Source organism: Lissotriton helveticus, chromosome 8 (genome assembly GCF_964261635.1).
Source record: "Lissotriton helveticus chromosome 8, aLisHel1.1, whole genome shotgun sequence".
Classification (NCBI taxonomy): domain Eukaryota; kingdom Metazoa; phylum Chordata; class Amphibia; order Caudata; family Salamandridae; genus Lissotriton; species Lissotriton helveticus.
In genome coordinates this window covers 438,117,773-438,143,367 of record NC_136069.1, presented here as the reverse complement: position 1 = coordinate 438,143,367, position 25,595 = coordinate 438,117,773, and positions in this window count along the sequence as shown.

Below are 25,595 nucleotides of genomic sequence, written 5' to 3'. Positions count from 1 at the left end.
GGCAACCCGTGGTGCCGCCTCCGCGCGGCGCCGTGACTCCGCCGTCGGTTCCGGCCGGCGTCGGGTCCCCGGCGCCGGCGCCGCGCGGCGCCACCCCCGATCCCTCTCTGACTCCTGACGCGGAGTCGGACCGGCGTCGTCCGACGCCGAGTCCGGCGCCGCTGGGGCCCATTGGCTCCGAGGAACCGGTTTATATCGTCGACTCGAGCTATGGCGACGAGGACGAATATGGAGAGGGTTGGGAGGTGTCTGAGGACCCTTTGTCACGAGCCTGTCAGTATGATGTTGACTGGGTCGGTGACTTAGGTGAGGCCAGTGGTCTGGACGAGTCGCCCAACCCTGGGTTTGTCTCGCCTTCCCCTGTGGCGTCGGAGGCGGGGGCTGCCTATTCGGTGGTCCTGATGAGGGCTGCCAAGGCCTTGCGCCTTGAGCTCCCCGTCGCTAAGGTGAAACCTAACATCCTCACCGAAGTGTTTAAACCTCAATCGTGCCCACAGGAGCCTCTGCTGCCATTTAATGAGGCCCTGACGGATGTCCTGTTGGGCACCTGGTCCAGGCCCGCTTCCGGTGCACCGGTTGACCGGAACGTTGCCAGGCGGCACCGTCCGTGTTCGGACGACCCTGCCTTCCTTTCCACCCATCCCTCCCCGGAGAGTCTGGTGATCCAGGCCTCCACTTCCCAGTCCGCATTCCCGACGGCTCCGCCCGATCGGGAATCGAAGCGATATGACCAATTTGGCAAGAAGGTCTTCTCGTCTTTGAGTGCTGGACTGCGGTCTTGTAATACCGCATGCCTCTTGGGCCGCTACACCCACTCTCTGTGGGACACGGTCGCGAAGTGTCTGCCGCAGTGCCCGCAGGAGGTGCGGGACAAGCTCGGCCAGGCCTTGGTTGAAGGCCGGGACGCGGCGAGGTATTCGATAAGGTGTGGTCTTGACACGACCGACTCGCTGGGACGGGCTATGTCCACGACGGTGGCGATTCGTCGCCATGCTTGGCTGAGATCCGCCAACTTCTCGCCGGATGTCCAGACTGCCCTCATGGACATGCCTTTCGATGGCAGTCGCCTGTTCGGTGACAAGGCGGACAGCGCGCTTGAGCGCTTCAAGGACTCCAGGGTCACGGCCAAGTCCTTGGGTCTTTCGACCCAGCGCCAGCAGCCGGGTTCGTTTCGCCCCTTTCGTGGCCAAGGAAGGGGCGGTCCCACGCGTGCTGCCAGCCACGCGCCGCCGAACGCTCCCCAGCGCGGTGGCGGCCGTGGATTCCGCCGTGGTGGCGGTAGAGGGCAGCGGCGAGGTCAGTCCACACCTCCCCCCGCAGCAGCCTCCAAATCTTCCTAGTCCGAGCTTTCGGGCCCATGTGACGCCAGTGGGTGGCAGGGTTCGCCATCACCACTCCCGCTGGCGCACGATTACATCGGACAGGTGGGTGCTGCAGCTCGTCCGAAGGGGCTACTCCCTCCCCTTCGAGTCCACTCCTCCAGCCATGCCACCGCAGAACCACCGTGTGTCGGGGGACCACTTGACACTTCTGCAGGAGGAAGTTACGGCCCTCTTGGCCAAGGGGGCCATCGAGCGCGTTCCTGGGCCAGAAGTAGGGTGTGGTTGCTACTCCCACTACTTTCTGGTGCCCAAGAAGGACAAAGGGGACCTGCGTCCTATCTTGGACCTAAGGAACGTCAACGGCTTCCTCCGGAAGGAGAAGTTCAAGATGTTGACTTTGGCTCAGGTCTTGGCTGCTCTAGACCCACAAGACTGGATGGTAGCGTTGGACTTGCAGGATGCGTATTTTCACATCCCCGTCCTGCCGGCCCACCGGCGTTACCTGCGGTTCACGGTAGGCCACGAGCACTTTCAGTTTATCGTGCTCCCATTCAGCCTTACCAGCGCCCCACGGGTGTTCACGAAAGTGATGGCGGTGGTCGCAGCTCATCTGCGCCGGTTAGGGGTTTCAGTCTTCCCCTACCTCGACGACTGGTTGTTGAAGGCGGGCTCGCCCCAAACAGTCGTCCACCACCTTCAGATGACGGCAGACCTCCTGCACGAGCTGGGGTTTTCCATCAATGTGCCGAAATCACACCTGTGTCCCTCTCAAAAGCTCCTTTTCATCGGAGCGGTTCTCGACTCGGCGCAGTTTCGGGTTTATCCTCCGGAACGGCGGGTCCGGGATATTCAGGCTCTGATTCCCATCTTTCAGCCGTTGTCCCGGGTTTCGGTCAGGTTGACGCTGCGGCTTCTGGGGCTGATGGCCTCCTGCATCCTTCTGGTGCATCACGCCAGGTGGCGGATGCGGGCTCTGCAGTGGGACCTGAAGTTTCAGTGGACCCAGCATCAGGGCAACCTGTCCGACCATGTCCTGATCTCGGAGGGCACTGCGAGACAGTTGCAGTGGTGGCTTACGGACCGCGATTGGGTTAGAGGCAGATCCCTCTCCCTTCCCCAACCGGAGCACGTGGTTGTGACGGACGCGTCCCTCCAGGGCTGGGGAGGCCACTTGGGAGAGGCGGAGATCAGAGGCATCTGGTCTCCGGCGGAGTCCCGGCTCCATATCAACATGTTGGAGCTGCGGGCGATTCGCCTAGCACTGAAGGCATTCCTCCCCTTTGTCAACGGGAGTGCAGTGCAGGTGTTCACGGACAACACCACCGCCATGTGGTACTGCAACAAACAGGGCGGTGTGGGGTCGTGGACCCTTTGCCAGGAGGCTCTGCGCCTCTGGCAATGGCTGGAACGTCAGGGCGTGACTCTGACGGTTCAACACCTGGCAGGTTCTCTGAACGCCAGGGCGGACGAACTCAGCCGTCGGTGCTCGGTGGATCACGAATGGCGTCTGAACTCGGACGTGGCGAACGGCCTCTTTCAGCAATGGGGAGAGCCTTGGTTAGATCTATTCGCCACAGAAGAGAACACGGAATGTCATCAGTTCTGCGCGTTGGAGTTTCCAAGACGGCACTCGCTCGGCGACGCCTTTCGGCGCGAGTGGAGCTGCGGTCTGTTGTACGCCTTTCCGCCTATACCACTTCTGCCCAGAGTGCTGAAGAAGATCAGGCGCGACCGGGCCCAAGTTATCCTTGTGGCTCCGGACTGGGCTCGAAGATACTGGTATCCCGAGCTACTCAGCATGTCAGTCGGTCCCTCGATCCGCCTGCCCCTTCAGGAGGACCTTCTGTCGCAGCAGCAGGGGACGGTCCTCCACCCGAACCTGTCCAGCCTCCACCTCCATGCGTGGAGATTGAGCGGCGACAGTTGAGGCCATTCGATTTGCCTCCTGAAGTCTGTGATGTGATTCTGGCAGCCAGGCGTCCCTCCACAAAGTCGGTATACGCCTGCCGGTGGAAAAGATTTGTGGCATGGTGCACAGCAAAGGCTGTGGATCCCCTTTCTGCCCCTCTTTCCGAGGTTCTCCTCTTCCTTCTTTCTCTTGCCCAGCAGGGCTCTGTTCTGGGCACTATCAAGGGCTACCTTTCTGCCCTTTCCGCCTTCTTAAGGCTACCTGATCAGCCATCTTTATTCAAGTCCCCTATTGTACTGAGATTCTTGAAAGGCATCACGCACATGTATCCTCCTGTTCCGTTCGTGATGCCTCAGTGGGACTTGAACCTGGTTCTGACATTCTTGATGTGCGCTCCCTTTGAGCCGCTTCATTCCTGTCCTCTCCGTCTTCTCACTTTAAAGACGGCTTTCCTGGTTGCCATCACCTCTGCCAGGAGAGTGAGTGAGCTCCAGGCTCTTTCTGTTAAACCTCCTTTCTTGTCCGTCCATCCTGACAAGGTGGTTCTTAGGACTAGGCCTTCTTTCCTGCCCAAGGTAGTCTCTGCTTTTCACATTGGGCAGTCCATCACCTTGCCCTCCTTCTTCCCGCCTCCACATCCTTCAAAGGATGAAGAGCGGCTCCATCGTCTGGACCCAAAACGTGCGCTTTCATTTTACATGGATCGCACACGCCAGTTCCGGGTGGATGACCAACTGTTTGTTGGCTACGTGGGTGAGAAGAAGGGAAGGGCGGTACAGAAACGAACCATCTCTCGGTGGGTCGTCCTGTGCATCAAAGCATGCTACTCTTTGGCTCGGAAGGAGCCTCCTGTTGGGCTGAGGGCCCATTCCACTCGGGCCACGGCGGCTACTACTGCCCTGGGCCGGGGAGTCCCTTTGCAGGACATTTTCCAGGCGGCTACGTGGGCCTCGCTGCACACCTTTGCGAGGCACTACTGCCTGGACAGTCAAGTCCGGAGGGACGGCTTCTTTGGCCGTTCGGTCCTCCAGGACTTTCTGGTGTAGGTTGTATTGGTTCGCAGACCCACCTCCGGGGTTGGTATTGCTGGGGTATCTATTCTAAGGTAAGGAATCTAATACTAACCTGTTTCTTTCAGATGAACAAGTTACTTACCTTCGGTAACGATATATCTGTAAGAAACAGTAGTTAGTATTAGATTCCTTACCGCCCCACCCGTCCTCCCCGTTCTGCGAACTGATACCTAGGGTTAAGGTCATCCCTTTCAGGGCCCTAGTTTCAAATGGCACCAGTGTTAGTTCTCACATGGCTCTGCGTGTTCTGGCGCGGAAAAGCTGTGTGCAAAGAACTGACGTCAGCGCGCGGAGGCGGCGTCTATATACTCCAGCGACGTCATCACGGCGCACGACGCCGACGACGCGGAGCCGCAGGGGACGCCTGCAGACGACACCTACCTACGCGCAGGGGTACTGCTACGCAAAACTTTCCGGATCCAGACTGACGCCTGGGGATATTCTAAGGTAAGGAATCTAATACTAACTACTGTTTCTTACAGATATATCGTTACCGAAGGTAAGTAACTTGTTCGTTGGGCACTGAAGAAGGCACTTTTCGCCGAAATGCATTTGCCGCCACTTGAACTGACCACAGAGCAATAAAGTCTGCTTTACCTGTTCCCCTCTGGGTCCTGCTTCATTCTTTTTGGGAGGAAGTTTCTGGTCATAATTTCTGTGCTTGCCAGATGCACAGTACAGGAACCCACGCCACGCTCAGGGTCTGGACCAAAACTGGCCCCGCTTCACGGCACTTTGTTTTCTCCAGCTATTGATTTGTCTGGTACCCGCCTCCATTTCGGAGTGCCCCGAGCAGTTGAGGTATTGTACCTCTGGTTGGGCACTATGCTCCCCGCATTTTGGTCCCTGCTCTATGGCCTCGATGGCATCGGGGCTGTGGCGTTTATAGAGGGGGCTCGAGAGCAGGCTTGGTGTTTGAATGACAGCTATTGCCATCATTGGGTCCTGCCTACAGAGCCGCAGCAGATATTCAACTTCATACTCCCCCCCCATTTACACCGGCCCGGGTTGCTGTCAACATGGTGCATCCTGGGAGTGGTAGTTCGGCCCATTTCGACGAACATCCACAGGTGTGTGCAGCATTGATTGGGGAAGGAGCGGACCTACACCTAATATCTTCAAGGCAGCAGGAGAAAACCGATCAGAAGGATTGCATCGGGTGTTGGGCACTGAAGAAGGCACTTTTCGCCTAAATGCATTTGCCGCCACTTGAACTGACCACAGAGCAATACAGTCTGCTTTACCTGTTCCCCTCTGGGTCCTGCTTCGTTCTTTTTGGAAGGAAGTTTCCGGTCATCATTTCTGTGCTTGCCAGATGCACAGTACAGGAACCCACGCCACGCTCAGGGTCTGGACCAAAACTGGCCCGCTTCACGGCACTTTGTTTTCTCCAGCAATGGATTTGTCCGGTACCCCCCTCCATTCCGGAGGGCCCCGAGCAGTTGAGGTATTGTACCTCTGGTTGGGCACTATGCTCCCCGCATTTTGGTCCCTGCTCTATGGACTCGATGGCATGGGGGCTGTAGCGTTTATAGAGGGGGCTCAAGAGCAGGCTTGGTGTTCGAAGGACAGCTATTGCCATCATTGGGTCCTGCCTACAGAGCCGCAGCAGATATTCAACTTCACACTCCCCCCATTTACACCGGCCTGGGTTGCTGTCAACATGGTGCATCCTGGAAATGGTAGTTCGGGCCCTTTCGACGTACATCCACAGGTGTGCAGCATTGATTGTGGGAGGAGCGGACCTACGCCTAATATCTTCAAGGCAGCAGGAGAAAACAGATCAGAAGGATTGCATCGGGTGTTGGGCACTGAAGAAGGCACTTTTCGCCAAAATGCATTTGCCGCCACTTGAACTGACCACAGAGCAATAAAGTCTGCTTTACCTGTTCACCTCTGGGTCCTGCTTCGTTCTTTTTGGAAGGAAGTTTCCGGTCATCATTTCTGTGCTTGCCAGATGCACAGTACAGGAACCCACGCCACGCTCAGGGTCTGGACCAAAACTGGCCCGCTTCACGGCACTTTGTTTTCTCCAGCTATGGATTTGTCCGGTACCCGCCTCCATTCCGGAGGGCCCGAACAGTTGAGGTATTGTACCTCTGGTTGGGCACTATGCTCCCCGCATTTTGGTCCCTGCTCTATGGACTCGATGGCATGGGGGCTGTGGCGTTTATAGAGGGGGCTCGAGAGCAGGCTTGGTGTTCGAAGGACAGCTATTGCCATCATTGGGTCCTGCCTACAGAGCCGCAGCAGATATTCAACTACACACTCCCCCCCCCCCATTTACACCGGCCCGGGTTGCTGTCAACATGGTGCATCCTGCGAGTGGTAGTTCAGGCCATTTCGACGAACATCCACAGGTGTGCAGCATTGATTGGGGGAGGAGCGGACATACGCCTAATATCTTCAAGGCAGCAGGAGAAAAAAGATCAGAAGGATTGCATCGGGTGTTGGGCACTGAAGAAGGCACTTTTCGCCTAAATGCATTTGCCGCCACTTGAACTGACCACAGAGCAATACAGTCTGCTTTACCTGTTCCCCTCTGGGTCCTGCTTCGTTCTTTTTGGGAGGAAGTTTCCGGTCATCATTTCTGTGCTTGCCAGATGCACAGTACAGGAACCCACGCCACGCTCAGGGTCTGGACCAAAACTGGCCGCTCTTCACGGCACTTTGTTTTCTCCAGCAATGGATTTGTCCGGTACCCGCCTCCATTCCGGAGGGCCCCGAGCAGTTGAGGTATTGTACCTCTGGTTGGGCACTATGCTCCCCTAATTTTGGTCCCTGCTCTATGGACTCGATGGCATGGGGGCTGTGGCGTTTATAGAAGGGGCTCGAGAGCAGGCTTAGTGTTCGAAGGACAGCTATTGCCATCATTGGGTCCTGCCTACAGAGCCGCAGCAGGTATTCAACTTCACACTCCCCCCATTTATACCGGCCCGGGTTGCTGTCAACATGGTGCATCCTGGGAGTGGTAGTTCGGGCCATTTTGACGAACATCCACAGGTGTGCAGCATTGATTGGGGGAGGAGCGGACTTACGCCTAATATCTTCAAGGCAGCAGGAGAAAACAGATCTGAAGGATTGCATCGGGTGTTGGGCACTGAAGAAGGCACTTTTCGCCGAAATGCATTTGCCGCCACTTGAACTGACCACAGAGCAATAAAGTCTGCTTTACCTGTTCCCCTCTGGGTCCTGCTTCGTTCTTTTTGGGAGGACGTTTCCGGTCATAATTTCTGTGCTTGCCAGATGCACAGTACAGGAACCCACGCCACACTCAGGGTCTGGACCAAAACTGGCCCGCTTCACGGCACTTTGTTTTCTCCAGCTATGGATTTGTCCGGTACCCGCCTCCATTCCGGAGGGCCCGAACAGTTGAGGTATTGTACCTCTGGTTGGGCACTATGCTCCCCGCATTTTGGTCCCTGCTCTATGGACTCGATGGCATGGGGGCTGTGGCGTTTATAGAGGGGGCTTGAGAGCAGGCTTGGTGTTCGAAGGACAGCTATTGCCATCATTGGGTCCTGCCTACAGAGCCGCAGCAGATATTCAACTACACACTCCCCCCCCATTTACACCGGCCCGGGTTGCTGTCAACATGGTGCATCCTGCGAGTGGTAGTTCACGCCATTTCGACGAACATCCACAGGTGTGCAGCATAGATTGGGGGAGGAGCGGACCTACGCCTAATATCTTCAAGGCAGCAGGAGAAAAAAGATCAGAAGGATTGCATCGGGTGTTGGGCACTGAAGAAGGCACTTTTCGCCGAAATGCATTTGCCGCCACTTGAACTGACCACAGAGCGATAAAGTCTGTTTTATCAGTTCCCCTCTGGATCCTGCTTCGTTCTTTTTGGGAGGAAGTTTCTGGTCATAATTTCTGTGCTTGCCAGATGCACAGTACAGGAACCCATGCCACGCTCAGGGTCTGGACCAAAACTGGCCCCGCTTCACGGCACTTTGTTATCTCCAGCTATGGATTTATCCTAGACCCACCTCCATTCCGGAGGGCCCCGAGCAGTTGAGGTATTGTACCTCTGGTTGGGCAATATGCTCCCCGCATTTTGGTCCCTGCTCTATGGACTCGGCATGGGGGCTGTGGCGTTTATAGAGGGGGCTCGAGAGCAGGCTTGGTGTTCGAAGGACAGCTATTGCCATCATTGGGTCCTGCCTACAGAGCCGCAGCAGATATTCGAATTCACACTCCCCCCATTTACACCGGCCCGGGTTGCTGTCAACATGGTGCATCCTGGGAGTGGTAGTTCGGGCCATTTTGACGAACATCCACAGGTGTGCAGCATTGATTGGGGGAGGAGCGGACCTACGCCTAATATCTTCAAGCCAGCAGGAGAAAACAGATCCGAAGAATTGCATCAGGTGTTGGGCACTGAAGAAGGCACTTTTCGCCGAAATGCATTTGCCGGCACTTGAACTGACCACAGAGCAATAAAGTCTGCTTTACCTGTTCCCCTCTGGGTCCTGCTTCGTTCTTTTTGGGAGGAATTTTCCGGTCATAATTTCTGTGCTTGCCAGATACACAGTACAGGAACCCAAGCCACACTCAGGGTCTGGACCAAAACTGGCCCGCTTCACGGCACTTTGTTTTCTCCAGCTATGGATTTGTCCGGTACCCGCCTCCATTCCGGAGGGCCCGAGCAGTTGAGGTATTGTACCTCTGGTTGGGCACTATGCTCCCCGCATTTTGGTCCCTGCTCTATGGACTCGATGGCATGGGGGCTGTGGCGTTTATAGAGGGGGCTCGAGAGCAGGCTTGGTGTTCGAAGGACATCTATTGCCATCATTGGGTCCTGCCTACAGAGCCGCAGCAGATATTCAACTTCACACTTCCCCCCCATCTACACCGGCCCGGGTTGCTGTAAACATGGTGCATCCTGCGAGTGGTAGTTCAGGCCATTTCGACAAACATCCACAGGTGTGCAGCATTGATTGGGGCAGGAGCGGACCTACGCCTAATATCTTCAAGGCAGCAGGAGAAAACAGATCAGAAGGATTGCATCGGTGTTGGGCACTGAAGAAGGCACTTTTCGCCGAAATGCATATGCCGCCACTTGAACTGACCACAGAGCAATAAAGTCTGCTTTACCTGTTCCCCTCTGGGTCCTGCTTCGTTCTTTTTGGAAGGAAGTTTCCGGTCATAATTTCTGTGCTTGCCAGATACACAGTACAGGAACCCACGCCACGCTCAGGGTCTGGACCAAAACTGGCCCCGCTTCACGGCACTTTGTTTTCTCCAGCTCTGGATTTGTCCGGTACCCGCCTCCATTCGTGAGGGCCCCGAGCAGTTGAGGTATTGTACCTCTGGTTGGGCACTATGCTCCCCGCATTTTGGTCCCTGCTCTATGGACTCGATGGCATGGTTGCTGTGGCATTTATAGAGGGGGCACGAGAGCAGGCTTGGTGTTCAAAGGACAGCTATTGCCATCATTGGGTCCTGCCTACAGAGCCGCAGCAAATATTCAACTTCACACTCCCCCCATTTACACCACCCCGGGTTGCTGTCAACATGGTGCATCCTGGAGTGGTAGTTCGGGCCCTTTCGACGTACATCCACAGGTGTGCAGCATTGATTGTGGGAGGAGCGGACCTACGCCTAATATCTTCAAGGCAGCAGGAGAAAACAGATCAGAAGGATTGCATCGGGTGTTGGGCACTGAAGAAGCCACTTTTCGCCGAAATGCATTTGCCACCACTTGAACTGACCACAGAGCAATAAAGTCTGCTTTACCTGTTCCCCTCTGGGTCCTGCTTCGTTCTTTTTGGGAGGAAGTTTCCGGTCATAATTTTGGTGCTTGCCAGATGCACAGTACAGGAACCCACGCCACGCTCAGGGTCTGGACCAAAACTGGTCCCGCTTCACGGCACTTTGTTTTCTCCAGCTATGGATTTATCCGGTACCCACCTCCATTCTAGAGGGCCCCGAGCAGTTGAGGTATTGTACCTCTGGTTGGGCACTATGCTCCCCGCATTTTGGTCCCTGCTCTATGGACTAGATGGGATGGGGGCTGTGGTATTTATAGAGGGGGCTCGAGAGCAGGCTTGGTGTTCGAAGGACAGCTATTGCCATCATTGGGTCCTGCCTTCAGAGCCGCAGCAGATATTCAACTTCATACTCCCCACAATTACACCGGCCCGGGTTGCTGTCAACATGGTGCATCCTGGGAGTGGTAGTTCGGGCCATTTCGACGAACATCCACAGGTGTGCAGCATTGATTGGGGGAGGAGCGGACCTACACCTAATATCTTCAAGGCAGCAGGAGAAAACAGATCAGAAGGATTGCATCAGGTGTTGGGCACTGAAGAAGGCACTTTTCGCCTAAATGCATTTGCCGCCACTTGAACTGACCACAGAGCAATACAGTCTGCTTTACCTGTTCCCCTCTGGGTCCTGCTTCGTTCTTTTTGGGAGGAAGTTTCCTGTCATAATTTCTGTGCTTGCCAGATGCACAGTACAGGAACCCACGCCACGCTCAGGGTCTGGACCAAAACTGGCCCCGCTACACGGCACTTGGTTTTCTCCAGCTATGGATTTGTCCGGTACCCGCCTCCATTCCGGAGGGCCCCAAGCAGTTGAGGTATTGAACCTCTGGTTGGGCACTATGCTCCCCGCATTTTGGTCCCTGCTCTATGGACTCTATGGCATGGGGGCTGTGGCGTTTATAGAGGGGACTCGAGAGCAGGCTTGGTGTTCGAAGGACAGCTATTGCCATCATTGGGTTCTGCCTACAGAGCCGCAGCAGGTATTCAACTTCACACTCCCCCCATTTACACCGGCCCGGGTTGCTGTCAACATGGTGCATCCTGGGAGTAGTATTTCGGGCCATTTTGACGAACATCCACAGGAGTGCAGCATTGATTGGGGGAGGAGCGGACCTACGCCTAATATCTTCAAGGTAGCAGGAGAAAACAGATCCGAAGGATTGCATCGGGTTTTGGGCACTGAAGAAGGCACTTTTCGCCAAAATGCATTTGCCGCCACTTGAACTGACCACAGAGCAATAAAGTCTGCTTTACCTGTTCCCCTCTGGGCCCTGCCTCGTTCTTTTTGGGAGGAAGTTTCCGGTCATAATTTCTGTGCTTGCCAGATGCACAGTACAGGAACGCACGCCACGCTCAGGGTCTGGACCAAAACTGGCCCGCTTCACGGCACTTTGTTTTCTCCAGCTATGGATTTGTCCGGTACCCGCCTCCATTCCGGAGGGCCCGAGCAGTTGAGGTATTGTACCTCTGGTTGGGCACTATGCTCCCCGCATTTTGGTCCCTGCTCTATGGACTCGATGGCATGGGGGCTGTGGCGTTTATAGAGGGGGCTCGAGAGAAGGCTTGGTGTTCGAAGGACAGCTATTGCCATCATTGGGTCCTGCCTACAGTGCTGCAGCAGATATTCAACTTCACACTCCCCCCATTTACACCGGCCCGGGTTGCTGTTAACATGGTGCATCCTGAGAGCGGTAGTTCGGGCCATTTCGACGAACATCCACAGGTGTGCAGCATTGATTGGGGGAGGAGCGGACCTACGCCCAATATCTTCAAGGCAGCAGGAGAAAACAGATCAGAAGGATTGCATCGGGTGTTGGGCACTGAAGAAGGCACTTTTCGCCGAAATGCATTTGCCGCCACTTGAACTGACCACAGAGCAATAAAGTCTGCATTACCTGTTTCCTCTGGGTCCTGCTTCGTTCTTTTTGGGTGGAAGTTTCCGGTCATAATTTCTGTGCTTGCCAGATGCACAGTACAGGAACCCACACCACGCTCAGGGTCTGGACCAAAACTGGCCCCGCTTCACGGCCCTTTGTTTTCTCCAGCTATGGATTTGTCCGGTACCCGCCTCCATTCCGGAGGGCCCGAGCAGTTGAGGTATTGTACCTCTGGTTGGGCACTATGCTCCCCGCATTTCGGTCCCTGCTCTATGGACTCGATGGCATGGGGGCTGTGGCGTTTATAGAGGGGGCTCGAGAGCAGGCTTGGTGTTCGAAGGACAGCTATTGCCATCATTGGGTCCTACCTACAGAGCCGCAGCAGATATTCAACTTCATACTCCCCCCATTTACACCGGCCCGGGTTGCTGTCAACATGGTGCATCCTGGGAGTGGTAGTTCGGCCCATTTCGACAAACATCCACAGGTGTGCAGCATTGATTGGGGTAGCAGCGGACCTACACCTAATATCTTCAAGGCAGCAGGAGAAAACAGATCAGAAGGTTTGCATCGGGTGTTGGGCACTGAAGAAGGCACTTTTCGCCTAAATGCATTTGCCGCCACTTGAACTGACCACATAGCAATACAGTCTGCTTTACCTGTTCCCCTCTGGGTCCTGCTTCGTACTTTTTGGGAGGAAGTTTCCAGTCATAATTTCTGTGCTTGCCAGATGCACAGTACAGGAACCCACGCCACGCTCAGGGTCTCTACCAAAACTGGCCCGCTTCACGGCACTTGGTTTTCTCCAGCTATGGATTTGTCCGGTACCCGCCTCCATTCCGGAGGGCCCCTAGCAGTTGAGGTATTGTACCTCTGGTTGGGCACTATGCTCCCCCATTTTGGTGCCTGCTCTATGTACTCTATGGAATGGGGGCTGTGGCGTTTATAGAGGGGACTCGAGAGCAGGCTTGGTGTTCAAAGGACAGCTATTGCCATCATTGGGTCCTGGCTACAGAGCCACAGCAGATATTTAACTTCACGCTCCCCCCATTTACACCACCCCGGGTTGCTGTCAACATGGTGCATCCTGGGAGTGGTAGTTCGGGCCATTTCGACGAACATCCACAGGTGTGCAGCATTGATTGGGGGAGGAGCGGACCTACGCCTAATATCTTCAAGGCAGCAGGAGAAAACGGATCAGAAGGATTGCATCGGTTGTTGGGCACTGAAGAAGGCACTTTTCGCCGAAATGCATTTGCCGCCACTTGAACTGACCACAGAGCAATACAGTCTGCTTTACCTGTTTCCTCTGGGTCCTGCTTCGTTCTTTTTGGGAGGAAGTTTCCGGTCATAATTTCTGTGCTTGCCAGATGCACAGTACAGGAACCCACGCCACGCTCAGGGTCTGGACCAAAACTGACCCCGCTTCACGGCACTTTGTTTTCTCCAGCTATGGATTTGTCCGGTACCCGCCTCCATTCCGGAGGGCCCCAAGCAGTTGAGGTATTGTACCTCTGGTTGGGCACTATGCTCCCCCATTTTGGTGCCTGCTCTATGGACTCGATGGCATGGGGGCTGTGGCGTTTATAGAGGGGGCTCGAGAGCAGGCTTGGTGTTCGAAGGACAGCTATTGCCATCATTGGGTCCTGCCTACAGAGCCGCAGCAGATATTCAACTTCACACTCCCCCCATTTACACCGGCCCGGGTTGCTGTCAACATGGTGCATACTGCGATTGGTAGTTCAGGCCATTTCGACGAACATCCACAGGTGTGCAGCATTGATTGGGGGAGGAGTGGACCTACGCCTAATATCTTCAAGGCAGCAGGAGAAAACAGATCAGAAGGATTGCATCGGGTGTTGGGCACTGAAGAAGGCACTTTTCGCCGAAATGCATTTGCCGCCACTTGAACTGACCACAGAGCAATAAAGTCTGCTTTACCTGTTCCCCTCTGGATCCTGCTTCGTTCTTTTTGGGAGGAAGTTTCCGGCCATAATTTCTGTGCTTGCCAGATGCACAGTACAGGTACCCACGCCACGCTCAGGGTCTGGACCAAAACTGGCCCGCTTCACGGCACTTTGTTTTCTCCAGCTATGGATTTATCCGGTACCCACCTCCATTCCGGAGGGCCCCGAGCAGTTGAAGTATTGTAGCTCTGGTTGGGCACTATGCTCCCCGCATTTTGGTCCCTGCTCTATGAACAGGTTGGCCTGGGGGCTGTGGCGTTTATAAAGGGGACTCGAGAGCAGGCTTGGTGTTCGAAGGACAGCTATTGCCATCATTGGGTCCTGCCTACAGAGCCGCAGCAGATATTCAACTTCACACTCCCCCCATTTACACCAGCCCGGGTTGCTGACAACATGATGCATCCTGGGAGTAGTAGTTTGGGCTATTTCGACGAACATCCACAGGTGTGCAGCATTGATTGGGGGAGGAGCGGACCTACGCCTAATATCTTCAAGGCAGCAGGAGAAAACAGATAAGAAGGATTGCATCGGGTGTTGGGCACTGAAGAAGGCACTTTTCGCCGAAATGCATTTGCCGCCACTTGAACTGACCACAGAGCAATAAAGTCTGCTTTACCTGTTCCCCTCTGGGTCCTGCTTTGTTCTTTTTGGGAGGAGGTTTCCGGTCAAAATTTCTGTGCTTGTCAGATGCACAGTACAGGAACCCATGCCACGCTCAGGGTCTGGACCAAAACTGACCCCGCTTCACGGCACTTTGTTTTCTCCAGCTATGGATTTGTCCGGTACCTGCCTCCATTCCGGAGGGTCCGAGCAGTTGAGGTATTGTACGTCTGGTTGGGCACTATGCTCCCCGCATTTTGGTCCCCGCTCTATGGACTCGATGGCATGGGGGCTGTGGCGTTTATAGAGGGGGCTCGAGAGCAGGCTTGGTGTTCGAAGGACAGCTATTGCCATCATTGGGTCCTGCCTACAGAGCCGCAGCAGATATTCAACTTCACACTCCCCCCATTTACACCAGCCCGGGTTGCTGACAACATGGTGCATCCTGGGAGTAGTAGTTCGGGCTATTTCGACGAACATCCACAGGTGTGCAGCATTGATTGGGGGAGGAGCGGACCTACGCCTAATATCTTCAAGGCAGCAGGAGAAAACAGATCAGAAGGATTGCATCGGGTGTTGGGCACTGAAGAAGGCACTTTTCGCCGAAATGCATTTGCCGGCACTTGAACTGACCACAGAGCAATAAAGTCTGCTTTACCTGTTCCCCTCTGGGTCCTGCTTCGTTCTTTTTGGGAGGAAGTTTCCGGTCATAATTTCTGTGCTTGCCAGATGCACAGTACAGGAACCCACACCACGCTCAGGGTCTGGACCAAAACTGGTCCAGCTTCACAACACTGTTTTCTCCAGCTATGGATTTGTCCGGTACCCGCCTCCATTCCGGAGGGCCCCGAGCAGTTGAGGTATTGTACCTCTGGTTGGGCACTATGCTCCCCGCATTCTGAACCCTGCTTCATGGACTCGATGGCATGGGGGCTGTGGCGTTTATAGAGGGGGCTCGAGAGCAGGCTTGGTGTTCGAAGGACAGCTATTGCCATTATTGGGTCCTGCCTACAGAGTCGTAGCAGATATTCAACTTCACACTCCCCCCATTTACACCGGCCCAGGTTGCTGTCAACATGGTGCATCCTGGGAGTGGTAGTTCGGGCCATTTCGACGAACATCCACAGGTGTGCAGCATTGATTGGGGGAGGAGCGGACCTACGCCTAATATCTTCAAGGCAGCAGGAGAAAACAGATAAGAAGGATTGCATCGGGTGTTGGGCACTGAAGAAGGCACTTTTCGCCGAAATGCATTTGCCGCCACTTGAACTGACCACAGAGCAATAAAGTCTGCTTTACCTGTTCCCCTCTGGGTCCTGCTTTGTTCTTTTTGGGAGGAGGTTTCCGGTCAAAATTTCTGTGCTTGTCAGATGCACAGTACAGGAACCCATGCCACGCTCAGGGTCTGGACCAAAACTGGCCCCGCTTCACGGCACTTTGTTTTCTCCAGCTATGGATTTGTCCGGTACCTGCCTCCATTCCGGAGGGTCCGAGCAGTTGAGGTATTGTACGTCTGGTTGGGCACTATGCTCCCCGCATTTTGGTCCCCGCTCTATGGACTCGATGGCATGGGGGCTGTGGCGTTTATAGAGGGGGCTCGAGAGCAGGCTTGGTGTTCGAAGGACAGCTATTGCCATCATTGGGTCCTGCCTACAGCGCCGCAGCAGATATTCAACTTCACACTCCCCCCATTTACACCGGCCCGGGTTGCTGTCAACATGGTGCATCCTGGGAGTGGTAGTTCGGGCCATTTTGACGAATATCCACAGGTGTGCAGCATTGATTGGGGGAGGAGCGGACCTACGCCTAATATCTTCAAGGCAGCAGGAGAAAACAGATCCGAAGGATTGCATCGGGTGTTGGGCACTGAAGAAGGCACTTTTCGCCGAAATGCATTTGCCGCCACTTGAACTGACCACAGAGCAATAAAGTCTGCTTTACCTGTTTCCTCTGGGTCCTGCTTCGTTCTTTTTGGGAGGAAGTTTCCGGTCATAATTTGTGTGCTTGCCAGATGCACAGTACAGGAACCCACGCCACGCTCAGGGTCTGGACCAAAACTGGCCCCGCTTCACGGCCCTTTGTTTTCTCCAGCTATGGATTTGATTCCGGAGGGCCCCAAGCAGTTGAGGTATTGTACCTCTGGTTGGGCACTATGCTCCCCGCATTTACACCGGCCCGGGTTGCTGTCAACATGGTGCATCCTGGGAGTGGTAGTTCGGGCCATTTCGAAGACCATCCACAGGTGTGCAGCATTGATTGGGGGAGGAGCGGATCTACGCCCAATATCTTCAAGGCAGCAGGAGAAAACAGATCAGAAGGATTGCATCGGGTGTTGGGCACTGAAGAAGGCACTTTTCGCCGAAATGCATTTGCCGCCACTTGAACTGACCACAGAGCAATAAAGTCTGCATTACCTGTTTCCTCTGGGTCCTGCTTCGTTCTTTTTGGGTGGAAGTTTCCGGTCATAATTTGTGTGCTTGCCAGATGCACAGTACAGGAACCCACACCACGCTCAGGGTCTGGACCAAAACTGGCCCCGCTTCACGGCCCTTTGTTTTCTCCAGCTATGGATTTGTCCGGTACCCGCCTCCATTCCGGAGGGCCCCGAGCAGTTGAGGTATTGTACCTCTGGTTGGGCACTATGCTCCCCGCATTTCGGTCCCTGCTCAATGGACTCAATCGCATGGGGGCTGTGGCGTTTATAGAGGGGGCTCGAGAGCAGGCTTGGTGTTCGAAGGACAGCTATTGCCATCATTGGGTCCTGCCAACAGAGCCGCAGCAGATATTCAACTTCACACTCCCCCCATTTACACCGGCCCGGGTTGCTGTCAACATGGTGCATCCTGGAAGTGGTAGTTCGGGCCATTTCAACGAACATCCACAGGTGTGCAGCATTGATTGGGGGAGGAGCGGACCTACGCCTAATATCTTCAACTCAGCAGGAGAAAACACTTTGTTTTCTCCAGCTATGGATTTATCCGGTACCCACCTCCATTCTGGAGGGCCCCGAGCAGTTGAGGTATTGTACTTCTGGTTGGGCACAGGAACCCACGCCATGCTCAGGGTCTGGACCAAAACTGGCCCCGCTTCACGGCACTTTGTTTTCTCCAGCTATGGATTTATCCGGTACCCACCTCCATTCTGGAGGGCCCGAGCAGTTGAGGTATTGTACCTCTGGTTGGGCACTATGCTCCTCGCATTTTGGACCCTGCTCTATGGACTCATTGGCCTGGGGGCTGTGGCGTTAATAGAGGGGGCTCGAGAGCAGGCTTGGTGTTCGAGTGACAGCTATTGCCATCATTGGGTCCTGCCTACAGAGCCGCAGCAGATATTCAACTTCACACTCACCCCATTTACACCGGCCCAGGTTGCTGTCAACATGTTGCATTCTGAGAGTGGTAGTTCGGGCCATTTCGACGAACATCCACAGGTGTGCAGCATTGATTGGGGGAGGAGCGGACCTACGCCTAATATCTTCAAGGCAGCAGGAGAAAACAGATCAGAAGGATTGAATTGGGTGTTGGGCACTGAAGAAGGCACTTTTCGCCGAAATGCATTTGCCGCCACTTGAACTGACCACAGAGCAATAAAGTCTGCTTTACCTGTTCCCCTCTGGGCTCTGCTTTGTTCTTTTTGGGAGGAAGTCTCCGGTCATAATTTCTGTGCTTGCCAGATGCACAGTACAGGAACCCACGCCACGCTCAGGGTCTGGACCAAAACTGGCCCCGCTTCACGGCACTTTGTTTTCTCCAGCTATGGATTTGTCCCGTACCCGCCTCCATTCCGGAGGACTTCGAGCAGTTGAGGTATTGTACCTCTGGTTGGGCACTATGCTCCCCGCATTTTGGTCCCTGCTCTATGGACTCGATGGGATGGGGGCTGTGGCATTTATAGAGGGGGCTCGAGAGCAGGCTTGGTGTTCGAAGGACAGCTATTGCCATCATTGGGTCCTGCCTACAGAGCTGCAGCAGATATTCAACTTCATACTCCCCACATTTACACCGGCCCGGGTTGCTGTCAACATGGTGCATCCTGGGAGTGGTAGTTCGGGCCATTTCGACGAACATCCACAGGTGTGCAGCATTGATTGGGGAAGGAGCGGACCTACGCCTAATATCTTCAAGGTAGCAGGAGAAAACAGATCCGAAGGATTGCATCGGGTGTTGGGCAATGAAGAAGGCACTTTTCGCCGAAATGCATTTGCCGCCACTTGAACTGACCACAGAGCAATAAAGTCTGCTTTACCTGTTCCCCTCTGGGCCCTGCTTTGTTCTTTTTGGGAGGAAGTTTCCGGTCATAATTTCTGTGCTTGCCAGATGCACAGTACAGGAACCCACGCCACGCTCAGGGTCTGGACCAAAACTGGCCACGCTTCACGGCACTTTGTTTTCTCCAGCTATGGATTTGACCGGTACCCGCCTCCCTTCCGGAGGGTCCCGAGCAGTTGAGGTATTGTACCTCTGGTTGGGCACTATGCTCCCCGTATTTTGGTCCCTGCTCTATGGACTCGATGGCATGGGAGCTGTGGCGTTTATAGAGGGGGCTCGAGAGCAGGCTTGGTGTTCGAAGGACAGCTATTGCCATCATTGGGTCCTGCCTACAGAGCCGCAGCAGATATTCAACTTCATACTCCCCCCATTTACACCGGCCCGGGTTGCTGTCAACATGGTGCATCCTGGGAGTGGTAGTTCGGGCCATTTCGACGAACATCCACAGGTGTGCAGCATTGATTGGTGGAGGAGCGGACCTACACCTAATATCTTCAAGGCAGCAGGAGAAAACAGATCAGAAGGATTGCATCGGGTGTTGGGCACAAAAGAAGGCACTTTTCGCCTAAATGCATTTGCCGCCACTTGAACTGACCACAGAGCAATACAGTCTGCTTCACTTGCTCCCCTCTGGGTCCTGCTTCGTTCTTTTTGGGAGGAAGTTTCCGGTCATAATTTCTGTGCTTGCCAGATGCACAGTACAGGAACCCACGCCACGCTCAGGGTCTGGACCAAAACTGGTCCCGCTTCACGGCACTTTGTTTTCTCCAGCTATGGATTTATCCGGTACCCACCTCCATTCTGGAGGGCCCCGAGCAGTTGAGGTATTGTACCTCTGGTTGGGCACTATGCTCCCCGCATTTTGGTCCCTGCTCTATGGACTCATTGGCCTGGGGGCTGTGGCGTTAATAGAGGGGGCTCGAGAGCAGGCTTGGTGTTCGAAGGACAGCTATTGCCATCATTGGGTCCTGCCTACAGAGCCGCAGCAGATATTCAACTTCACACTCCCCCCATTTACACCGGCCCGGGTTGCTGTCAACATGGTGCATCCTGAGAGTGGTAGTTCGGGCCATTTCGACGAACATCCACAGGTGTGCAGCATTGATTGGGGGAGGAGCGGACCTACGCCTAATATCTTCAAGGCAGCAGGAGAAAACAGATCAGAAGGATTGAATTGGGTGTTGGGCACTGAAGAAGGCACTTTTCGCCGAAATGCATTTGCCGCCACTTGAACTGACCACAGAGCAATAAAGTCTGCTTTACCTGTTCCCCTCTGGGCCCTGCTTCGTTCTTTTTGGGAGGAAGTTTCCGGTCATAATTTCTGTGCTTGCCCGATGCACAGTACAGGAACCCACGCCACGCTCAGGGTCTGGACCAAAACTGGCCCGCTTCACGGCACTTTGTTTTCTCCAGCTATGGATTTGTCCGGTACCCGCCTCCATTCCGGAGGGCCCGAGCAGTTGAGGTATTGTACCTCTGGTTGGGCACTATGCTCCCCGCATTTTGGTCCCTGCTCTATGGACTCGATGGCATGGGGGCTGTGGCGTTTATAGAGAGGGCTCGAGAGAAGGCTTGGTGTTCGAAGGACAGCTATTGCCATCATTGGGTCCTGCCTACAGTGCTGCAGCAGATATTCAACTTCACACTCCCCCCATTTACACCGGCCCGGGTTGCTGTCAACATGGTGCATCCTGGGAGTGGTAGTTCGGGCCATTTCGAAGACCATCCACAGGTGTGCAGCATTGATTGGGGGAGGAGCGGATCTACGCCCAATATCTTCCAGGCAGCTGGAGAAAACAGATCAGAAGGATTGCATCGGGTGTTGGGCACTGAAGAAGGCACTTTTCGCCGAAATGCATTTGCCGCCACTTCAACTGACCACAGAGCAATAAAGTCTGCATTACCTGTTTCCTCTGGGTCCTGCTTCGTTCTTTTTGGGTGGAAGTTTCCGGTCATAATTTGTGTGCTTGCCAGATGCACAGTACAGGAACCCACACCACGCTCAGGGTCTGGACCAAAACTGGCCCCGCTTCACGGCCCTTTGTTTTCTCCAGCTATGGATTTGTCCGGTACCCGCCTCCATTCCGGAGGGCCCCGAGCAGTTGAGGTATTGTACCTCTGGTTGGGCACTATGCTCCCCGCATTTCGGTCCCTGCTCAATGGACTCAATCGCATGGGGGCTGTGGCGTTTATAGAGGGGGCTCGAGAGCAGGCTTGGTGTTCGAAGGACAGCTATTGCCATCATTGGGTCCTGCCTACAGAGCCGCAGCAGATATTCAACTTCATACTCCCCCCATTTACACCGGCCCGGGTTGCTGTCAACATGGTGCATCCTGGGAGTGGTAGTTCGGCCCATTTCGACAAACATCCACAGGTGTGCAGCATTGATTGGGGTAGGAGCGGACCTACACCTAATATCTTCAAGGCAGCAGGAGAAAACAGATTAGAAGGTTTGCATCGGGTGTTGGGCACTGAAGAAGGCACTTTTCGCCTAAATGCATTTGCCGCCACTTGAACTGACCACATAGCAATACAGCCTGCTTTACCTGTTCCCCTCTGGGTCCTGCTTCGTACTTTTTGGGAGGAAGTTTCCGGTCATAATTTCTGTGCTTGCCAGATGCACAGTACAGGAACCCACGCCACGCTCAGGGTCTGGACCAAAACTGGCCCCGCTTCACGGCACTTGGTTTTCTCCAGCTATGGATTTGTCCGGTACCTGCCTCCATTCCGGAGGCCCCATAGCAGATGAGGTATTGTACCTCTGGTTGGGCACTATGCTCCCCGCATTTTGGTCTCTGCTCTATGTACTCTATGGAATGGGGGCTGTGGCGTTTATAGAGGGGACTCGAGAGCAGGCTTGGTGTTCAAAGGACAGCTATTGCCATCATTGGGTCCTGGCTACAGAGCCACAGCAGATATTTAACTTCACGCTCCCCCCATTTACACCACCCCGGGTTGCTGTCAACATGGTGCATCCTGGGAGTGGTAGTTCGGGCCATTTCGACGAACATCCACAGGTGTGCAGCATTGATTGGGGGAGGAGCGGACCTACGCCTAATATCTCCAAGGCAGCAGGAGAAAACGGATCAGAAGGATTGCATCGGTTGTTGGGCACTGAAGAAGGCACTTTTCGCCGAAATGCATTTGCCGACACTTGAACTGACCACAGAGCAATAAAGTCTGCTTTACCTGTTCCCCTCTGGGTCCTGCTTCGTTCTTTTTGGGAGGAAGTTTCCGGTCATAATTTCTGTGCTTGCCAGATGCACAGTACAGGAACCCACGCCACGCTCAGGGTCTGGACCAAAACTGGCCCGCTTCACGGCACTTTGTTTTCTCCAGCTACGGATTTGTCCGGTACCCGCCTCCATTCCGGAGGGCCCCGAGCAGTTGAGATATTGTACCTCTGGTTGGGCACTATGCTCCCCGCATTTTGGTCCCTGCTCTATGGACTCGATGGCATGGGGGCTGTGGCGTTTATAGAGGGGGCTCAAGAGCAGGCTTGGTGTTCGAAGGACAGCTATTGCCATCATTGGGTCCTGCCTACAGAGCCGCAGCAGGTATTCAACTTCACACTCCCCCCATTTACACCGGCCCGGGTTGCTGTCAACATGGTGCATCCTGGGAGTGGTAGTTCGGGCCATTTTGACGAACATCCACAGGTGTGCAGCATTGATTGGGGGAGGAGCGGACCTACGCCTAATATCTTCAAGGCAGCAGGAGAAAACAGATCTGAAGGATTGCATCGGGTGTTGGGCACTGAAGTAGGCACTTTTCGCCGAAATGCATTTGCCGCCACTTGAACTGACCACAGAGCAATAAAGTCTGCTTTACCTGTTTCCTCTGGGTCCTGCTTCGTTCTTTTTGGGAGGAAGTTTCCGGTCATAATTTCTGTGCTTGCCAGATGCACAGTACAGGAACCCACGCCACGCTCAGGGTCTGGACCAAAACTGACCCCGCTTCACGGCACTTTGTTTTCTCCAGCTATGGATTTGTCCGGTACCCGCCTCCATTCCGGAGGGCCCCAAGCAGTTGAGGTATTGTACCTCTGGTTGGGCACTATGCTCCCCCATTTTGGTGCCTGCTCTATGGACTCGATGACATGGGGGCTGTGGCGTTTATAGAGGGGGCTCGAGAGCAGGCTTGGTGTTCGAAGGACAGCTATTGCCATCATTGGGTCCTGCCTACAGAGCCGCAGCAGATATTAACCTTCACACTCCCCCCATTTACACCGGCCCGGGTTGCTGTCAACATGGTGCATCCTGGGAGTGGTAGTTAGGGCCATTTCGAAGAACATCCACAGGTGTGCAGCATTCATTGGGGGAGGAGCGGACCTACGCCCAATATCTTCAAGGCAGCAGGAGAAAACAGATCAGAAGGATTGCATCGGGTGTTGGGCACTGAAGAAGGCACTTTTCGCCGAAATGCATTTGCCGCCACTTCAACTGACCACAGAGCAATAAAGTCTGCATTACCTGTTTCCTCTGGGTCCTGCTTCGTTCTTTTTGGGTGGAAGTTTCCGGTCATAATTTGTGTGCTTGCCAGATGCACAGTACAGGAACCCACACCACGCTCAGGGTTTGGACCAAAACTGGCCCCGCTTCACGGCCCTTTGTTTTCTCCAGCTATGGATTTGTCCGGTACCCGCCTCCATTCCGGAGGGCCCCGAGCAGTTGAGGTATTGTACCTCTGGTTGGGCACTATGCTCCCCGCATTTCGGTCCCTGCTCAATGGACTCAATCGCATGGGGGCTGTGGCGTTTATAGAGGGGGCTCGAGAGCAGGCTTGGTGTTCGAAGGACAGCTATTGCCATCATTGGGTCCTGCCTACAGAGCCGCAGCAGATATTCAACTTCATACTCCCCCCATTTACACCGGCCCGGGTTGCTGTCAACATGGTGCATCCTGGGAGTGGTAGTTCGGCCCATTTCGACAAACATCCACAGGTGTGCAGCATTGATTGGGGTAGGAGCGGACCTACACCTAATATCTTCAAGGCAGCAGGAGAAAACAGATTAGAAGGTTTGCATCGGGTGTTGGGCACTGAAGAAGGCACTTTTCGCCTAAATGCATTTGCCGCCACTTGAACTGACCACATAGCAATACAGCCTGCTTTACCTGTTCCCCTCTGGGTCCTGCTTCGTACTTTTTGGGAGGAAGTTTCCGGTCATAATTTCTGTGCTTGCCAGATGCACAGTACAGGAACCCACGCCACGCTCAGGGTCTGGACCAAAACTGGCCCCGCTTCACGGCACTTGGTTTTCTCCAGCTATGGATTTGTCCGGTACCTGCCTCCATTCCGGAGGCCCCATAGCAGATGAGGTATTGTACCTCTGGTTGGGCACTATGCTCCCCGCATTTTGGTCTCTGCTCTATGTACTCTATGGAATGGGGGCTGTGGCGTTTATAAAGGGGACTCGAGAGCAGGCTTGGTGTTCGAAGGACAGCTATTGCCATCATTGGGTCCTGCCTACAGAGCCGCAGCAGATATTAACCTTCACACTCCCCCCATTTACACCGGCCCGGGTTGCTGTCAACATGGTGCATCCTGGGAGTGGTAGTTAGGGCCATTTCGAAGAACATCCACAGGTGTGCAGCATTCATTGGGGGAGGAGCGGACCTACGCCTAATATCTGCAAGGCAGCAGGAGAAAACAGATCAGAAGGATTGCATCGGGTGTTGGGCACTGAAGAAGCCACTTTTCGCCGAAATGCATTTGCCACCACTTGAACTGACCACAGAGCAATAAAGTCTGCTTTACCTGTTCCCCTCTGGGTCCTGCTTCGTTCTTTTTGGGAGGAAGTTTCCGGTCATAATTTCTGTGCTTGCCAGATGCACAGTACAGGAACCCACGCCACGCTCAGGGTCTGGACCAAAACTGGCCCCACTTCACGGCACTTTGTTTTCTCCAGCTATGGATTTGTCCGGTACCCGCCTCCATTCCGGAGGGCTTAGAGCAGTTGAGGTATTGTACCTCTGGTTGGGCACTATGCTCCCTGCATTTTGGTCCCTGCTCAATGGACTCGATGGGATGGGGGCTGTGATGTTTATAGAGGGGGCTCGAGAGCAGGCTTGGTGTTCGAAGGACAGCTATTGCCATCATTGGGTCCTGCCTACAGAGCCGCAGCAGATATTCAACTTCACACTCCCCCCATTTACACCAGCCCGGGTTACTGTCAACATGGTGCATCCTGGGAGTAGTAGTTTGTGCCATTTCGACGAACATCCACAGGTGTGGAGCATTGATTGGGGGAGGAGCGGACTTACTACTAATATCTTCAAGGCAGCAGGAGAAAACCGATCAGAAGGATTGCATCGGGTGTTGGGCACTGAAGAAGGCACTTTTCGCCGAAATGCATTTGCCGCCACTTGAACTGACCACAGAGCAATAAAGTCTGCTTTACCTGTTCCCCTCTGGGTCCTGCTTCATTCTTTTTTGGAGGAAGTTTCTGGTCATAATTTCTGTGCTTGCCAGATGCACAGGACAGGAACCCACGCCACGCTCAGGGTCTGGACCAAAACTGGCCCCGCTTCATGGCACTTTGTTTTCTCCAGCTATTGATTTGTCTGGTACCCGCCTCCATTTCGGAGTGCCCCGAGCAGTTGAGGTATTGTACCTCTGGTTGGGCACTATACTCCCCGCATTTTGGTCCTGCTCTATGGCCTCGATGGCATCGGGGCTGTGGCGTTTATAGAGGGGGCTCGAGAGCAGGCTTGGTGTTTGAATGACAGCTATTGCCATCATTGGGTCCTGCCTACAGAGCCGCAGCAGATATTCAACTTCATACTCCCCCCCCATTTACACCGGC